This window comes from Apaloderma vittatum, unplaced genomic scaffold, assembly GCF_000703405.1.
Source record: "Apaloderma vittatum isolate BGI_N311 unplaced genomic scaffold, ASM70340v1 scaffold6567, whole genome shotgun sequence".
NCBI lineage: Eukaryota > Metazoa > Chordata > Aves > Trogoniformes > Trogonidae > Apaloderma > Apaloderma vittatum.
In genome coordinates, this window is record NW_009727752.1 from 24,170 (window position 1) to 30,249 (window position 6,080).

A 6,080-nucleotide genomic window follows, 5' to 3' on the forward strand; every position below is an offset into this window, starting at 1 on the left:
TTCCACTGGATATTTAGATACCTGTGGGAAAACAAGTTACTTTTTAAGCATGATATACCACCTCCTAGCTCTGCTGCGAAGATCCAAAGCGAGCCAATGCCCCTTGCAAACCCTATGTGTGAAAAACATGACCTCTACATCATCATGACGGGCCACTGGGCCACTAATGTAGATTTTTATATTGACTTAAAAGCTAAGCAATTAATTTCCTTTGTTGGTGCTTCTTCCTTTTTGGGTAGAGCTCTTGGAAGAGTTCAGGGCTTGAACGGTCGCTGAGAGCGTTCAGTCGCTTGGCAGTGCAAGGGGAGGGCAAGTTAATAATGCAGCTGAGCTGCTGCCTCAGTTGCATGAGAAATGGTAGGTATGTGAAGAATACAGGCAGCTCAGCTCCCTCCTGATCTCTTTAGAGACCTCTCTCCACATGGTGACCATCTATTCCCTGATGGGACACATCCTTTTTCAGTTTACAAGCTGCAGTGCATCACAGGGTTCAGTGAACTCTTTTATGCTGGAAAGGCCAGTTCGTATCAGTGATGCTGATATCTTTACGATAGTGACAGCCTTCCTCCTTACTAAAGCTTGTGCACATGCTAACAAAGGAGAGACAGTGCTCAGGCTGGAGTTTAGACAGGGGAAGGAGAAATCCTTATGCTCTTTAGAGATCTCCTGGGTGGATGGGGCAAGAGATCTAACAGCTTCAGGAACACCAGCTTGAGGTGTTTCACAGACATGGCTCAGCAAAGCCCTCTGACATTGAGGGTCTCACATGCCTCCAGCTCAGCAAATATCCCTACAAAGTCATTTGTGGGTCTTTTTTTCCCCTCCAGCTCAGAGACACAACAGCTTCGTGCTGTCAGAGAGCACCATTTTAGAGAGAGTTTTCCCATGATGGCTGAGGAAGCTGGAGACATCAGCTGTTGGAGAGGCTGAGAGCACTGGAGGCTTTGGCCAAGTGTCTGACTCACAGATCACCACGTCCTGAGTTTAACCACCTCCCTCCCTTCCTCCTGCCATGTGTGTGGGTGGGAAAGGCACTGAGCAGAAGAGCTGATTTCCAGGCAGAGCTGCGAGGAGCACAGACAACCAGAGCCAGCTCTGGCCCAGGACTGCCCCTGCCTACAGCCCTCAGAGATTTGGACTGGATCAACGAGGCACCATGGCCTTTGCCTCTACATGGGCAGAAAGGCAAGGCAGCTGAAAACATTAGACACATTTCACTTCTTAGTGGTCCTGCTGCACAGTCTCCTTTTTCACTTTGTCACAGGCACTCCATCTCCTTCAGAGGGGTCGTCTGTGCTGTGAGCTGTCTTAGCCTTCTGCTACACCAGCATCCCACCTGGTATTATGAGTGAGTGTACACATGGTGGGGAGGCTGCTGGAGCCTCCTCTACCCACCTAAGGAGTCTCCAACACTAAGGTGGGCAATGAGCCTATTTCATCACCCTCAAAGCACTATCAGCTGTTGTGATTCTCTCACAAATCTCATAGCATTTGATATTTTCCCTAAAGCTCCACCTCCTGCTGCAAAACAGTGATATGGAAATCTCAGGGTGTGTTTCAGACTGGATGTCGAAAACAATTTTTGAACACTGAGAGTCCAGAAAACTAATGGAAAGAGCAAATTGGGAGCTGACACATTACACTTAAATACTTGGGTCTGCCCCTCCTGCTCTTCCTTGACCTTTCTCTCTCTGCAAGAGGACAATGATATTGTAAGAGCAAGGCTTTGCAAGGATTTATCTTGAAATCTCAAGCAGTGAACAGATTTTGAGGGCAATTCCTTGGCACCATCCTCCTGCGTTAGGGTCTCTGCTCCTACCTAATGCCTCAGGTGCTCAGCAGAAAGATGTATGGTCTTCTCTGTTTCTCCCACACTCAGATCCCAGGTGACCTGGCTGCTACCCACATAATTGCAAAAGTATATGGAGTTATCTACACAGAGTCCTGCAAAAATAGTGGTCTTGCAGGAAGACCCGAGTTCTCTGCTTGTAGGTACCTATCCCCACCCTGAGCAACTGAACCAAATGCAGTATCATGGCAAACAAATAACTTGCAATGCCTCAAATGTGCAAACTATAATCAGCGCATTTGTACTCTCACTTCTGATTATCAGATGCACTAGAAAGGTCACCTCATTCCTGGTCAGGCAGAGCCATGGTCTACCTTATCCCACACACTGATATTCTGAAGTTCCTCCTGGTGCACTTCTTCAATAGCACACCACCTATTATAGCTGAGCAAACTGCTGCCAAATTCACAAAAATTCAGGTGGTCTGCTCTCTAAGCTAATACTACCTGCAAGGTATTGAAAGCCACACAAATTGCATTACTCTCAGGAAAGGAGAATTACACTAGCTGATCGCTATGCCATATGCAGAATGAAGTTTGAAACTGCACTGCTGCTCTCACATAGACCCAATCCCAACTTTTTTCACAGCCATGCCCAGCTGTGCCTGTAGTGCCACCCACTAGGGCTGAAAGCATTTTGCTCCACTTAAAACCAGAAAACTCCATGTTGCAGGTGGAGGGAATTTCAGCATTTGCCACAGTCGCTACCCAAACCTGCCCTGTAGATTAAGCCCCCAGGCGCATCACCCTGGGAGAAGGTTTCCTGAGAGCTGCTGGGAGCCCAGCGTGTCTCCAGCTCTCCTATTGCAACCACCCTGGGACTTTAGCCAGGGGAAGCCCAAGCCACAGAAAAGCTGGGGGCAGCAGTGCATGCCTCTCAGGTGGATGCTGTAGACCCACAGAGCTTTGGTTCCGGCACCCAGAAATCTCCGTTTACAGCACTCATGCAGGCCACTAAAAAAACCAAAGAAATAGCTGACCTGATGAGGCAAGCACAACAAGCTCACAGGCATTTCCTAATAGGCTGCTACCTCTCCCAAAATAGAGGAGCTTGTGCTAGTGAAACTCAGCGTAACTAGGAGACACGAATCACAGGTTTGTCTAAACTGTGTCTTCTGAGCTTCCAAAAATCAAAGAGGAATTATACAGGAGATCTGTGGCTCTGCTGCCCAGCACAAGTGGAGTACTGGGCTGGTACCGCTGCCGTCCCTTCAGCGCAACTCTGCTGTCCTAGGGAAAAATTTGGTTCAACAAGTCTCTCCCTCCTGAGGGATTTTATTCTAGGCTGGCAGATGACAGCATGTAGTTCACAATACCAACACCCAGACAACGGCTCTTGGAAAAAGGCCTTAATTATCCAAAAGCTGAAAGCAATGGAAAAAAATATATATGTTCTCTTATAGCTGGTACTCTCTAAACACAACGTGCCTGAAAGGAGCAGCAGCTGGGCAGCCCACGGGGACACCGGCTGGGATTTGGGAGCCTGCCGACTTCATTCCCAGCTGAAGAGCCATCAGTAAACAGCCCGCACGACCGCTGTACCAGGAGAGAAAAACTCTGCCTTACCTGGAAAACGAAGTCATCCAAATTCCTTCCACAAAAAAAAAGCCTCTGAAATGTCAGGGGGAAAAAGACTCTGTGGAGTGTCTTGTATCAGGAAGGCTCCCGCATGCCCGGCTGAAGGGTGAGCTCCCGGGCTCTGGGTGCTCGGGGAGGCGCAGCCGGAGCAGCAGAAGCGTCTCCAGCCCTGTCCCTCTAGTCTCTCGTCGGTGGAACTGGCCCTCTCTACTCCTCCTACAAAACCAGGCAATACCTCGTTTGTAGTAGCTCCAGTCATCCACGGAGAGTCACTGTGGGTCTACTGACACCCCGGGACGGCCTCCTCCCAGCCGCTCCCCTCCCAGGACGGATGCTGGGCTGGGGCGAGGTCTTCGGAGCTGAAGGCATTTTTTGTTTTTTAAACAAGCTGGAAGAAGTCTCAGTCTTCCATGATGGTGTGGGCTTTTTTCTTTTTATTTTTTTTTGGTGGTTGGCATTGCTGCCCCACATATTTAAGCCATCAAATAGTGTTCCTCTTTCTTTCCGCTGCTGTTCTCCTCTTCTCATCCTAGTAACGTGTCCTGGAGTGGAACAAATAAAACAAGAACATTAGGAAAAAAAAAAAGCAACTTGCATCTTAGCTTTTACAAATAGCTGAGTTTTGCTCAGAGTCATCCAAATCTGAGTATTACCTCTTCCTTTTGATTCACTTCTGGGGTTTGCTCTTTTGCCGTTGTTGGACAGCATATCTGTCTCTAATACTGCTGGTGAGTGCCCAAAATACAGAAAGGAGAGCACAAGTACACACCTTAATACCTCCATCTTCTTCCTCGCAGTCTTGTGAATGTTGTCTTTTATCTGCAGTTTTTTGATCAAGGCCCTAAAGATTTTTAACTTTCTGTGTGTGTTTCTTGAATTTTCTCATGTCAAATCAAAACCTTTACTTGCAGTAATCATCATATGATGCCCTGTCGCTCTGAGGATTCTTGTATATTTTAAAAAACAGTCTCCTGCTAAAAAAAAATCCTTTCCTTCAATAAAAAAAGGTTAAATTTTTCTTTCTCACCTACCTAGGCATCTATTTTCATGACATCTGTTGGGAATATTATCTTCACATCTGTCATAGACAGCTACATCTGGCTAGTTGGTTTCTTTACATTGGGGTGGTCTGACATGCAAGGACACTGAAAGTGGTAGTATGTCTTGTTTACATAGAAATTCAGACAAAATCACCTCAAAATAAGATGCTGGGGTTTTCTGGATTTTTTTGGGGTTGTTGTTTGGTTTTTTTTCTTACCATCTTCTTTTACAACAGCATTAGAGGTCTAAGCCAGTTCTCTGTGACTGAGTTTTTGTTCTTGTGAATGCGATGAGAACACAAGAAGTTCTAAAGGAAAATGGATGTGGGGCAGGAACTTTTTGAGACAGTACCAAAGTTTTATCCAGCATCTTCTTTCTTCTGTATAAGGAGAATCAAGATAGGCAAAGAGAATTTTTCCTGTGCACAATGATCCTCTTTCATGCACAGTGCTTGCTATATACATATGTTTATATATACATATATCTATATATGAAAGTCTGCCCATATCCTTCCCCCTAATCCTCAAATTGATTGCATTATTTCCCACCTTCCAGTGGAACTGAAAATCTCATGGAAAGATTCTTGCAGAAAATATGCATGGGTCTGGTTTAGCTGCTCTTCACGTATGTGACCCACATACTAGTATTGCTACTCACAGAACACCCTATATACTAAACAGATATGTAGTATTCAATTACATTTTAAACGTAAATGAAGAAGAGGGGAGAGAAGAAACAGGAACATAAAGAATAAAAGGAGATGATTAAAAACTGCTTGATTTTTCCTCTCCTTTATGACTCTGCATGGACTTTGAAGTAAGGGAGTCAGGCACGGATGGCTACTCTTCCATTTACATCCCCTTGTAGACTTAAATGTGATTTATAATGTATTTAGCTGTTACTTTGTAAACTGTATAACTGCCTTTTTTTAAAACTTCTGACTTATAGCCTCCAGTAAAATTCAACCTCTTAGTTTTAAATGCCATACATAACTTCAGAAATAGCTTTATGGGACTGCTGTGATTCTCTGGAAAAGAGCTACTGTAGTTTCTTTACATCTTCCTGCAACTGCATCCACCCTTCATGTGATTCTGAGTTTATAGAGTGGTCTCCAAGAGTCTTGTCTTCTAAATATGTGAAGAGAACTAAAAACGAGGCCAAGATTAAGTGCTTACTGAAAAATGTTAGTTTTCAAATATTTGTAAGTATGTGGTTGATAATCCCAACATTTCCACTGGAGACAAACAGAAGGATGGATTTTATGCCTCTGGTAGTAGCCATTTTTTGAAATTCTTGCTTCCTAGCTCCACTCGCACAAGGCATTTACATTCTTTCCCCCCCAACAGGCAAGCCCCTGCTCCTCTGAGGTTCAGGGTTGTAATTCTGCTGCTCACCTTGCTGAATTCTCTCAGCATCTTAAGTGCTACAGTCTTGCAGTCTCTTCACACGGGGCTGCCTCCAGCCTTCTCATTTTCAGCCTGCTCTTCTCTGTGTTTGAGTAATGGGTCCAAAAGAGTATCTCCCCCAGTTGGCTCATTCATGAAATTCCTCCATTACGAAATTGCCTTCAAACCACTCCAGAAAGCTTTTGTGGTGGTCATCCCCAACAACGC